The 12,472-nt window shown below is 52.3% G+C and overlaps 2 pseudogenes; one reads left to right on the top strand and one right to left on the bottom strand.

Moving 5' to 3' along the window:
- Window positions 1-12,472, top strand: part of LOC128820668 (uncharacterized) — a 1,438,581-nt pseudogene that overhangs the window by 758,664 nt on the left and 667,445 nt on the right.
- LOC128820667 (uncharacterized) overlaps window positions 1-12,472 on the bottom strand; it is a 2,212,279-nt pseudogene that overhangs the window by 2,071,850 nt on the left and 127,957 nt on the right.

Genomic DNA, 12,472 nt, shown 5'->3' with positions numbered 1-12,472 from the left:
CAGATGGTTGCGTGAGCCCGGCCGGGCTGGGTCCTTGCGGCCGGAGCTGTTTTCCCATGGAGGTTTGTGCAGCGGCTGCGCTGGGGCTGTGTCAGGCTGGGCGGCGCTGGGGGCAGGGCCAGGATCTCAGCAGCCAGGCCAGAGCAGAGCAGCAGCACGGCCGGGGCCGATGGCTTCTCCTGGCCCTGCCCGCTGGTTGCGGGCCAAGCCCAAGGGCGGCAGAAGCTTGGCCGAGCCGGCCCGGCCCGGGGCTGCTCCTGGGGCCCGGCGGATCCTGGCTGGGCCCGGGCTGGCGGCGGGGCAGGGCTCGGCAGCGGCCAGATGTCAGCAAGCGCAGCCACGGCCCGGCCCGGCCTCGGCCCCGCGGCCTCCCCTCCCCTGCCCGGCAGCCGATGGGGCCTGGCGGGCTCCCTGGGAAGGGGCCCGGCCCCACGGCAGGAGCCGCCCGGCCCGCCCCGGCCCAGACGGGGGCTGGCCCGGCCTTGGCACCTCTGTGCTGGCCAGAAGGGAAAGCGACCCAGCCAGGCTTCTTCCTCTTTAACTTGTGTCTTCACAGAGGCGTGTGCAGTTTCCTTAGTGCTTTAACAGATTGTCAGTTCTCAAAGCTAATTACTGTTTGGTGTTTTTTTTGTCAGACAGCTGCTAGCAGTTTCTCTCAGGACATCACTTCCATGGTGCAAAACCACCACAACAGCACAGAGCACAGAGCTCCTTTGTCCATATGTAGTGGTCATGTGCCTGAGGCCTCAGAACCCCACCTTGGCAGATCCCTGGGCCCTATCCAGGCTGTTTTCAAATGAAAACATTCAGCTCATAGTCTAGAGAAAATCACCAGAGGACCGGGCCAGCCTGAGCTGTCTGTCCTGGCTACTTTTGTGTGGGAACAATCCTTGGATACAGGGAATTTGGGAAGTCAAATTCTAATTTTGGCCATGGTCCCTTGGTAAGAAAGCTGGTTTTTTTCCATAGCAAGGAAGGAACAGAGCCCCACTGTTTCAGGGGCAGATTAGATGCGACCAATAGAGGACAAGGCCAGCCAGAGTTGAAAGGATTTGTTCTGAGAAATACTCTTGCTTATAGGATTTCTTTTAGGGAGGGTACCAATTTTGGCAATGGGCATCTGAAAAGATGGAGAGTTCTTTCCCATAGTATGGAAAGCACGGAGCACCAGTGCTCCAGGAGCTGATGAGAGGCAGCCCTTGGCATTCCAAGATCAGCCAGACCTGTCAGGTGGCCCCTGGGAGGCCAAGCCAGCCAGACCTGTTCCATGTGCCCTCGGTTCCATGGGGCCCCACAGTGTCCCAATGGTCCCTTGCTTCCAGGAGGCCCTGAGGTGTCACAATGCCCCCTTGGTGACACGAGGCCCTGAAGGGTCCTCATGGTCTCCATGGTTCCATCAGGCCCCACAGAGTCATAATGGTCTCTGGGTCCATGAAGCCCCGCTGTGTCACCATGGCCCCTTGGTTCCATGGGCTCCAGTGGTGCCACAATGATCCCCTTGGTTCCATGAGGTGCCCACAGTGTCACAGGGATCTCCATGGGAAGGAAAGAACCGAGCCCCAGTGTGGCAGGGGCAGCCACCAGAGGCCAAGGCCAGCCAGACTTGATGGTACTGGCAGATTTTGCCTGGGAGCAACCCTTGGATATAGGGAATTTTAGAGGTGGACCCCCAATTTCGGCCATTTCTACATAGATAAGAAGGACGGTTCTATTCCGTAGGTAGGAAAACACTGAGCCCTAGTGTTGCTGGAGTAGAAAAGGAGAGAGGTGGCTCCTGGGAGGCCAAGCCAGCCAGACCTGTTCTTCCTGGCAGCTTTTGTCATGGAGGAATCCTTGGATATATGGAATTTTGGAGAAGGAATCTCAATTTTGACCATGGACACCTTGAGGAGAAAGAAGGTTCTCTTCCATTGGAAGGAAGGCACCGAGCCCCAGTGTTTAGATAGCAGGTGAGAGGCAGCTCTCAAGAGGCCAAGGGCAGCCAGACCTGTCTGTCCTGGCTGCTTTCATTTGAGAGCAATCCTTGGGTATACAGAGTTTTGGAGGTGGAATCCCAGTTTTGGCCATGGGCACCTGGACAGGAAGATAAGTTCTTTTTTCTAAGAAGGAAAGCACAGAGCCCCAGTGTTTCAGAGGCACATGAGTGCCAGCCCTCAGGACCCAAGGCCAGCCAGACTTGTCAGTCCTGGCTGCTTCTGTCTGGGAGCTATCCTTGAATATAGGGAATTCTGGAGGCAGATGCCCAATTTTGGCCATGGGTGCCTGGTCAGGATGGATGGTTTTTCCATCAGAAAGAAAAGCACATGGTCCCAGTGTCTCAAAGGCAGATGAGAGATGATCCCCAGGAGGCCCAGCCAGCCAGACCTGTTCCATGTTCCCTTGGTTTCGTGGGACCCCACAGTGTCACAATCGTCTCCTTGGTTCCATGAGGCCCTGGAGTGTCACAATGTCCCCCTTGCTTCTGTGGTGTCACAATGGCCCCGTGCTTCCATGAGGCCTTGCAATGTCACAATGGCTTTGTGGTTCCACAAAGCCCTGATGTGTCACAATGGCCCCTCGGCTCCACGCGCCCTCGCTGTGTCACAACAGCTCCTCTGTGACACTGCAGCTCCACAAGGTCACCACGGACCCTTGGTTCCTTCGGGCCCCCGAGTTCCACAATGGTCTCCTTGATTCCATGAGGCAGCACAGTGTCACAATGGCCCCTTGGTTCCATGAGGTTCCGCAGTGTCACCGTGGTCTCCTTGGACCCGCATTGTCACAACTGACCTCTGGTAATCACATATCCTCTGAACAAAGAGAGAGCTCTCCCAGGATTTTCCTGGGAAGCTGTGAGAAATCTCAGAGAAAAGAATGGGAAACAATTCTTATCTTCACTTGCTGCACCTGTTGTTATGCACATGTGGAATGTGTTATGGAGATTTGTTTACCAGTGGGTGATTTCTTAATTGGCCAATGGTGACGGTGTTTGGATTTCAATTAACCAATCTGGTCTGTCTGTATCGGACTGTCTGCAAGAGCGATGAGTGTTTCTTAGTAGAATTGCATAGTATAATATAATAAAGCGATTGATCAGCCTTCTGGAATCATGGAGTCAGTGCTAATTATCACCACTCCGGAGACGCCCTGCTACGATAGTTATCCAAGTCAATCTTCCCTTACCTCTGAATGCTAAATAGAATAGGCTTAACAGGCACATAAGCAACACCAACCACTGTAGACCCAAAGAGCTGCCTGAGGGGTTGGGAGAAAATTTCCCCCGGTGTCATTTCCTCACAGTGGGTACCATTATTAAAGTAATTCATAAAACACATACAGTTAGTGTGTGGGAGCCTCCAATCCATGTGCCCACCGTCCAGAGGAAATTAGAAATCCATAAATTCCTCACCACATTAACCCATGAAACAAATTGGATAGCAGCCACAGTAGCCATAGTTATAGGATGGGAAAAAGGTAGCCACAACCATGTGCCACCCAAAGCAGGGTAAGCTAGACCGCATGGTGACACCTAACGAGGTTTCTATATCCAGTACAAAAAAAAAAAAAAAAAAAAAAAAAAAAAAAAAAAAAAAAAAAAAAAAAAAAGAATTACTCAAGAATTGTTATTCTCCTTTCACCCTTTTTCTCTTGATGCCATCGGGCTGCACATTGGGTGCCAAAAAGTGGTCTTGGTTTACAAGACAGGTGTTGTTGCTTCTTGTCTCTCCGACTTCCTAGTTTTCGCCCGGCTCCTATTTCCCGGGGTGCTGGCCAGGCACTGCCGGGAGCAGCCGGAGAGAAGCGACAAACACCTTTGTGGTTCGTTTGATACAGACAGAGCTGTTTAGAGAGTGCGATCAAGACCGGAATAAAGAGACTCAAGAGACTGGACACTTGTTGTGCAGTCCAAAGTAGGTTGTATTTGCTCGAACGCCGCACATACCAGTGACCCTGGGTGGGGGGTTGAGTTACAGTTTTTATAGGGGAAAATAAGAGATAAGGTGAGACCAATAGAACAATGCCCAGTGTGAATACATTATAGGTAAAATCCAATGGGAATAGCTTCAGGGGGAAGGACGAATACACGTAAAAGTACAGAATAGAAACTCCAGCTTTAGGTTTAGGAAACAGAAACTCCCATTTCAAATTCACAAAGCCTTTTTGCTCCGTTTGCGTAGCTGCACACTGCAACATCTCCCTCTTTTTTGTTTAATAAAATGAACGGCGCTTTGGGGGAAGGAGAAACTGAGGCTATCAAACTGCAGTGTTGTTTTGTTTTCCATCTTCCCACCATTCTCCTCCCGTGGTGGCAGCAGCAACTACAACAGTTGTGGAGGCTGCAAACTTGGAGGAAGCAATGCTAAAAATGATTCGCTTAAAAATCCCAAATGATAGCAAAACTAAAAAAAATTGCAACTACAAAATAACAAATGTCCTTTAGAAGGGACAACACCTACCCAGAAAGATCCCAGCCCTTAAATATGCCCTTGAACCAGTCCTCATTCTCCTGCTTTTCTGGAGCCAAATGAGGAGCAGGAATGTAGGAATTGACATCCTGCTAGTCTGAAAGAAAAATGAAACCATACAACAGGATAAACTAACTATAAAAATTCTGCCAGTATAAAGGAAAAACAGGAATTAGGGTTCTCTTCCTCCCTTGCGGCGTTTCCTGTTTGACGCCACTCCGTCATCTGTGGGGTCTCCAACACGCCCCTGACCCACCCCATTTGTATCATCACGCAGGGTAGGTCTGCGCTCCCCAATTAGTTTTTTTGCTGGTTGGAGAATTCTCCCCGCACCCCTCCCCCCTGAGGAGGCACTGTCCCCCGAAAGGGGCACTGGCTGATGAGATGGCCTTCCTCATTGCAGTAAAAACACCTGCGTTTGGGAGGAGGAGAACTCGATGTTGGAGTTTTTGGGGTTGCCAATGTCAGAGCAACCACTTTTTCCTGAGGACTTTTCACCAAGTCCTCTGCCATCAGGGTGGCTTTTCTTGTGCACTCCTTGATGAGCCGATCCAGCGTAGGTAGAGGAGAGGATGCTGGAAGAGACATGATAACTCGCCGACAGGCTTCATTTGCATTTGTGGTGACAATTTCAAATGTGATTTCATCTCGTGCTTCTTGCCCTTCCACCTTTTTCTCGACCGTGTCTCTCACTCGATCAACAAAATCTATGAATGGCTCTGAAACAGATTGCTTGAGAGCGATATAAGGTATTATAGGTTCCTTTGAAGGCATACTAAGAAATGCCCGTTCTGCTGCGTTTTTTGTGAGGTCTAACACTGGTTTTGGAATCCCTGCTGCTTGTTTTTGGGCTTGGTTCCAGTCCCCTTCACCCACAAGATGTTCGAGGGTGATCTCATCATCCTCTATATCTTTTGCATAATCAGGACTCTGCAAAATTCCTGGAAGAAGGTCTCCTGCAAACCTTTTCCAAGTTCTTTCCCATCCCATCTGTATTCTGATGGAGGGAGCAAGCAACTGAGCAAGCGCTTTAAATCAGCAGGAACTCAGGTGTTAGAATTGAAAGTTGCTTTTAACATGCTCCTAAAATTTCACTTTTTTGCCCAAATTCACATTTTGTTTTGCAGAGTTCCTTTATGCTTTCGTATGAATGTGGTTCCCACCTGGGGTTTTGTCCTCTTGCATTGTATAACACTGGAGCTAGGAACAGGGAATCTGAATCTCTGCCTGCTTTCTGTATCTCGGCCGCGGCTCCCCTGCCTTTCCTTTCGCTATGGGAACCAGAGCCCGGGGATTGGGAAGGGGATTGGGAAACAGGAGGGGGGTGGGCAGGGTCCGGAGGCTCGGGGGTGGAGGTTTGTGTGGGAGTGGCTGAGGTTGGTGATGCTGTGTGGAGCGGGGCAGGATTGGGTGATGGAACCTCGAGGGGTGGAGCTGAAGGAACCACCTGGAGGGGCGGTGCTGTGGGTGGAGGCCCGCAATAGCACCTGGGAGGGGTTTGGTCTGCCGCAAGAGAGGAGGAGGAGGAGGGGTCAGGACAAAGGGAAGGAGGGTCAGGGACTGGCGGGGGGGGGGGGGGGGGGGCATGAAGGAATTCTGGGAAGGAGGAGTCCTTGCCGCGCCGCCCTGGGTATCTTGAGATGGGACAAAGACCCCCGCCATGCAGCCACTGCCATCTTGTGGGGGGTCTTCTCGTGGGGGTTGAGGGAAGGGGTTAGAAGGGGTACAGCATTTTTGGGAACAGCCAGAACTGTGAAAGGGATCAGGAAAGGGGTTAGAAACTGAGGTTTCAGCAGAGTGATTAGCATTTTCAGACTGTGGGGGTCGGGGAGATGGGGGAAATAAAGCAGATGGGCTCTTTTCAGTTTCCCGCGTTTCCCGACTGTCTGCGCCCTCTTTAACAATGTCATAAACTAACAAAAAGATCCCCATGAAGCCTTCCTTCACTGAAGGATCCCCCTTCTTGGTGCCTTCTGTTAAAGCGGTGCCAACCCCCTTCCAAAAAACCTTCTGCCTCACATCCTGAGCTGAGACGTTTGGAAAAGTTAAAACAATCCACTTGGAAATTTTTTTCACAAAACTCTTAGAAAAACTTTCTCCTGACTCTCTCAGGGTTCCTTTTACTTGGTTATAAATCTCTTTCTGCTGTGTGGACAATTTCCCACCCATTCTGCCCACCAGCAAGCCTCACCCGCCTGCCAGAAAAAAAAAAAAAAAAAACAAAGAAAAAAACTGAAAAGGTCTAAAAACTGATGGCGGCACCCCACACGCTGCACGCCACGTGCCCTTTCCCTCCTCAGGAACGGGGGTGCCTCCATCAAGTAAGATTTCCCTAGCCGGGCCCTTCCCGCGCTAGAATTGGAACTTACCAAACCGCTGACTCTTAGAAAACAACAAACAAAACACAGCAGTGGCTCCCAGTTTGAAGCCATCTTCCGGGGTGTGCGGAAGTCGCGTCTTCTCCCCCCTGAAAACAGAACCGGACAGGAACGGAACAGCTTCTCAGCGGCGATAGTGCTGCGAGCCGGGCATGAGAGACGTGAACCCCCAGGACCGGCGTGGTCCGAGAACTTCTCCCCTCCGGTTTGACTGTGGCGCCGACGGCTCAGCGGTGGTGGAGTCAGCGTCTGTGTCTTCGGCAGTGACGGTGGTGGGAAACAGCGTCTGGAGAAGCTCCGAGCGGAGCACTCTCTGTCACGCTTTAAAAACAGCCGCCGTATCAGGGCCACACGATGTGGCACCACTTGTCGCATTCTCTCCGACTTCTTTGTTTCCACCCGGCTCCTCTTTCCCGGGGTGCTGGCCAGCGCTTCTGGGACAACTCGAAGAGAAGCAACAACCAACCTTTGGGGTTCGTTTGATACAGACAGAGCTATTTAGAGAGCGCTACCATGACCGAGATAAAGAGACCCAAGACATTGGACACTTGTGTGTCGTCCGAAGTAGGTTGTATTTGCTCGAACGCCGCATGAACAAGTGACCCCGGGAGGGGGTTGACTTACAGGTTTTATAGGGAATATAAGAGGTAAGGTAAAACCAATAGACACAATGCCCAGAATGAATACATTACAGGTGAAATCCAATGGGAATAGCTTCAGGGGGAAGGGTAAATACACGTAAAAATACATAAGAGAAACTCCAACCCCATATTTAGGAAACAGAAACTCCAACTTCCAATTCACAAAGCCTTCTGCTCCTTCTGCGTAGCCACGCACTACCACAGTGCCTCTGTTGGTGTCGGGTCATGTGAAAGCTCCTGGAAAAGCTCTTCCCACACTGGGGACACTTGTAGGGCCTGTCCCTGGTGTGGATGCGCCGGTGCCTGACGAGGTGGGAGTTTTGCTTGAAGCCCTTCCTGCAGTCACGGCAACGGAAGGGCCTCTCCCCGGTGTGAATCCGCTGGTGCTTGAGAAGATCAGACCTGCTCCTTCCTGGCACAGGGTGGGTCTTTCCTCCTCAGAACACCCTGGGCTGGGCTTGGAGCCCCTCCTCCTGTGGGATCTCTGGGGCTTTTCCTCCCCGTTGGATTCCTGTGCCATGGAGCTGCTCAAAACGGCCTCTTCCACGAGGTTCTGTCGTGGGGATTTATCCTCCCTGGTCTCCATCCTCAGCTCCTTGTCTGGGGGAGGAAGGACAAGGAGAGGATGGAATTTGCCTCCGTGCCAGAGGGAAGGGGAAGGAGATCCCCCCAGTGCGTCCCCGGCAGGACGGCGTCGGCAGTGGGGTTGTCCTGCAGCCAGGGGCCAGGCTGGGCTGGAAGATGGAGCAGGAGAGAGGGGGAAATGGGCACTGACTTCCACCTCACTTGCCTGGGTGTCCCAGGACTCCTTCCTCTTCCTCCCAGAATCCTCCTCCATTTCACAAATGCTTGCAGATGGGAAATTCTGTTTTGGGAGGAAAACAAGGGAGGAGTACATTGAGTTTTCTACTGCTTTGAAGGCAAACCAGGGAGAGAATCTATGCCAGAATTGCAATTGAATAAGAAAATTAAATCAAGGCAATGATCCAGAAACACTGGTTTAATCTGACAGAGTCAGGATATAACCTGACACCCCGTTGGGCAGGGAGGTGGTAGCAGTCTGATGAAATGGTGGCTGCAGTCCGGCTGGAGTGATGAACGTGATTCTGTCAAAGCAGGGATCCTGTAGAAGGGTCTGGTCTTCCTCTGAAGGTCCAGTGGTGCTTATGGAGCTCTTGTCCTCTGGGAATCCAGTAGGCAAGGTGCTCCTGGTGTTGCAAAGGTGAGATTATATGCAGGTAGGAATGCTTGGTTCCTCCCCCTGGGCGGAGCATCCCACAATGGGATGATGTAATTTTATCAGTCCTGCAGTGACACTCAATGGCCCATTAACAGAAGATGGCCCCTGGAGGGCGTTATCAGGGCTGAGTCATGGCAGAGATAAAGAACACTGCCCCCCCTCTTTATCACAGTTCATGAAGATGGTGATTGAAAACACATTTTTGGTTACATCTTACATTGTCACTTGAAACAGTGAGGCAATCCCTGCTCGGGGTGGGGGGTGAACACCACCCCCCTTACCCAAACTGTGGTCTTCCTAAATCCTCAGTCCAAACAAAATCCCAGGTTCAGCCCTTCTGGGGGTTTGGGGGTGTCTCTGTCCCTCTGACCCCGATGATGTTTGGGCAGGGTCACAGCAGGGTTGAGAGGGACAGAGACCCCCCCGGCCTCCCCAGGGATGAGAAGGTCCGAGAGCCCCCCCAGCCCCGAGCACCCTCAGCGGTGAGAGGGACACAGAGCCCCTGGTCCCCAGCCCTGCACAGGCATTCCCTGAGGCCAGAGGGATGGAATCCCGCTGAGCATCCCCCAGGGTGAGGGGACAGAGACCCCCGAGCATCCCCTTGGCTGAGAGGGAGAGAGACTGCCCCGAGCACCCCCTGGCACAGGGTGAGAGGGAGGGAGACCCCCCAGGCATTCCCTGGGGTGAGAACGATGCAGACACCCTGGGGAATGGCCTGGGGTGACAGGGACAGGGACAACCCATCCAAGCCCCTCCCAAGCATCTGCTAGGGTGAGAGTAACAGAGTCCCCTCAGGCACCCCCGGGGGACCAGACAAAATAAACTTGCCAGAAATCAAATTAAACTCTGCATAAAACGCCTTGAGGAATATTTGCTCTTCCCACAAGTCACTTGTGATGGAAACGCAAACAAATCCCAAACATGAATAAACTGACAATAGAAGCAATTCTGTGGCAATTCCAAAATTCATCAGTTCCTGCACAGCTCCAGCTCAGCTGCTGGCAGGTTCTGATAAAAGAAAAGTGGAAATTTGGCCCAATACTGATCATTAAAAGGAAGGGAAAGCTCTGTGTATCTGTCACAAAGGTGACAGGGACGAAGAAAATAATGTTTCTCACATTTGGCAAAGGCCTCAAACCTATGAATTCGGGAGTTAGTCAGGAGTTTAGCTACTTGAGCTGGGCTTCTTGGAGGACTTTTAGCAGCCTTGTGTTCCTCAACTTGGGGTGAACAATGTCAGTCTTGCTGGTATCATTTGCTCCCTTTCCTCCAGGGATTTTAACAAATTTTTGAAGGAAGGACAACAAAATATTTTCTTTACACTGGCCACCCACAACAGCCACTTTCCTCATAAGTTCTCCCACAAGTCCCTCAGAGGAAGCTGTGTCCAAGTTTCCAAGAATTCCTCCAGAAAGAACAAGTTCCTGAGAAGAGGGAACAATGCGGTTGTCAAAGGCACTTGGGGTCAGACAACTGTGCTGTGAAGTCACTGAGCCAAAATAATGCTGCAATCTGGTTAATAAAATTGTTAGAGAGATGCCTCTGCCCCAATTAAGGTGCTAACGAGACCAAATCCCACATGGATTTTATTGAACAGTAAATGTGAGGTAGAGAGAGAGAGATGGAAAGAAAGAGCAAAGGGGGGAGAGCAAGGGAGTGACAGGGACAGAGACCTCCCCTGGGGCAGGGCAAGTGTGACATTGTCCCCTGTGTGCGGGGCCTTCCCAGGGTGGGGGTTTTACACCTGAGCCAGTTTGGGTAAGGGGGGTGGTGTTCACCCCCCACCCCGAGCAGGGATTGCCTCACTGTTTCAAGTGACAATGTAAGATGTAACCAAAAGTGTGTTTTCAGTCACCATCTTCATGAACTGTGATAAACAGGTGGGGCAGTGTTCTTTATCTCTGCCATGACTCAGCCCTGATAACGCCCTCCAGGGGCCATCTTCTGTTCATGGGCCATTGAGTGTCACTGCAGGACTGATAAAATTACATCATCCCATTGTGGGATGCTCCGCCCAGGGGGAGGAACCAAGCATTCCTACCTGCATATAATCTCACCCTTGCAACACCAGGAGCACCTTGCCTACTGGATTCCTAGAGGACAAGAGCTCCATAAGCACCACTGGACCTTCAGAGGAAGACCAGACCCTTCTACAGGATCCCCGCTTTGACAGAATCACGTTCATCACTCCAACAGGACTGCAGCCACCAATTCATCAGACTGCTACCACCTCCCGGACCAACGGGGTGTCAGGATATATCCTGACTCGGTCAGATTAAGCCAGTGTTTCTGGATCATTGCCTTGATCCTAATTTTCTCATTAAATTGTAATTCTGGCATAAATGCTCCTCCTGCTTTGCACCAAACCAACCACTTTGCTCAAAGTACATAACTCAATGTGCTCACCCCTTGTTTTTTTCCCAGAACAGAATTTCCCATCCCCAAACCTTTGCCAGATGGAGGAGGATGCTGGGAGGAAGAGGAAGGAGCCCTGGGACACCCTGGCAGGTGAGGAGGAAGTCAGTGCCCCTTTCCCCCTCTCTCCTGCTCCATCTCCCAGCCCAGCACAGCCCCCGGCTGCAGGACAACCCCACTGCCGACGCCGTCCTGCCGGGGACGCACTGGGGGGATCTCCTTCCCCTTCCCTCTGGCACGGAGGCAAATCCCATCTTCTCCTTGACCTTCCTGCCCCAGGCAAGGAGCTGAGGATGAAGACCAGGGAGGACAAATCCCCACGGCAGAACCTCATGGCAGAGGCCGTTTTGAGCAGCTCCATGGCACAGGAATCCAACGGGGAGGAAAATCCCCAGAGATCCCGCAGAAGGAGGGGCTGCAAGCCCAGCCCAGGGTGTTCTGAGGAGGAAAGACCCACCCTGTGACAGAAAGGTGGACAGAGCTGCAGGCAGAGCTCAGAGCTGGTGGTCCATGAGCAGGTTCACCATGGGGAGAAGCCCTACAAGTGCTTGGAGTGTGGGAAGAGCTTCAAGAAGAGCAACAATCTGAAACAACACCAGATGATCCACACCGGGGAATGGCCCTTCAGGTGTGGGGAGTGTGGGAAGGGCTTCAGCTGCAGCTCTGCCGTTGTCGTCCACCAACGCATCCACACTGGGGAGAGGCCCTACGAGTGTGGGGAATGTGGGAAGAGCTTCATCCGAAGGTCCCACTTGATCCGCCACCAGAACATCCACGCTGGGGAAAGGCCATACTTGTGTGAGCAATGTGGGAAGAGCTTCAGCCGAAGGTCCCACTTGATCCAGCACCAGAACATCCACACTGGGGAAAGGCCATACAAATGTGGGGAATGTGGGAAGGGCTTTGGCCAGAGGTCCTACCTGATCATCCACCAAAGGATCCACACTGGCGAGAGGCCCTATGAGTGTCCTGAGTGTCAGAAGAGCTTTCAGACCAGCTCCGTTCTTCTCAAGCACCAGCGGATTCACACTGGGGAGAGGCCCTTCCACTGCCTGCACTGCAGGAAGAGCTTCAAGCAAAAATCCCACCTCATCAGGCACCAGCGCATCCACACCAGGGACAGGCCCTACGACTGTCCCCGGTGTGGGAAGAGCTTCTCCAGGAGGTCTCACTTGACCTGACATGAACAGAGGCACAAGTAAGGGAAGCCCTGCAGGTGCCTCAACTGCAGGAGGAGCTTCATGAACTGTTCCAGCTCCATCCCCCATGGGAGAGCCCATGTTGGGAAGAGCTCTGGTGATCCATGTTCCCTGTGATCCATGCTGGGAAGAGATCATTCCCTTTTCCTACCCC

Source organism: Vidua macroura, chromosome 30, assembly GCF_024509145.1.
Source record: "Vidua macroura isolate BioBank_ID:100142 chromosome 30, ASM2450914v1, whole genome shotgun sequence".
NCBI lineage: Eukaryota > Metazoa > Chordata > Aves > Passeriformes > Viduidae > Vidua > Vidua macroura.
The sequence above is the reverse complement of the archived record's forward strand: the minus strand, read 5'-3'. Positions and strand labels throughout refer to the sequence as shown.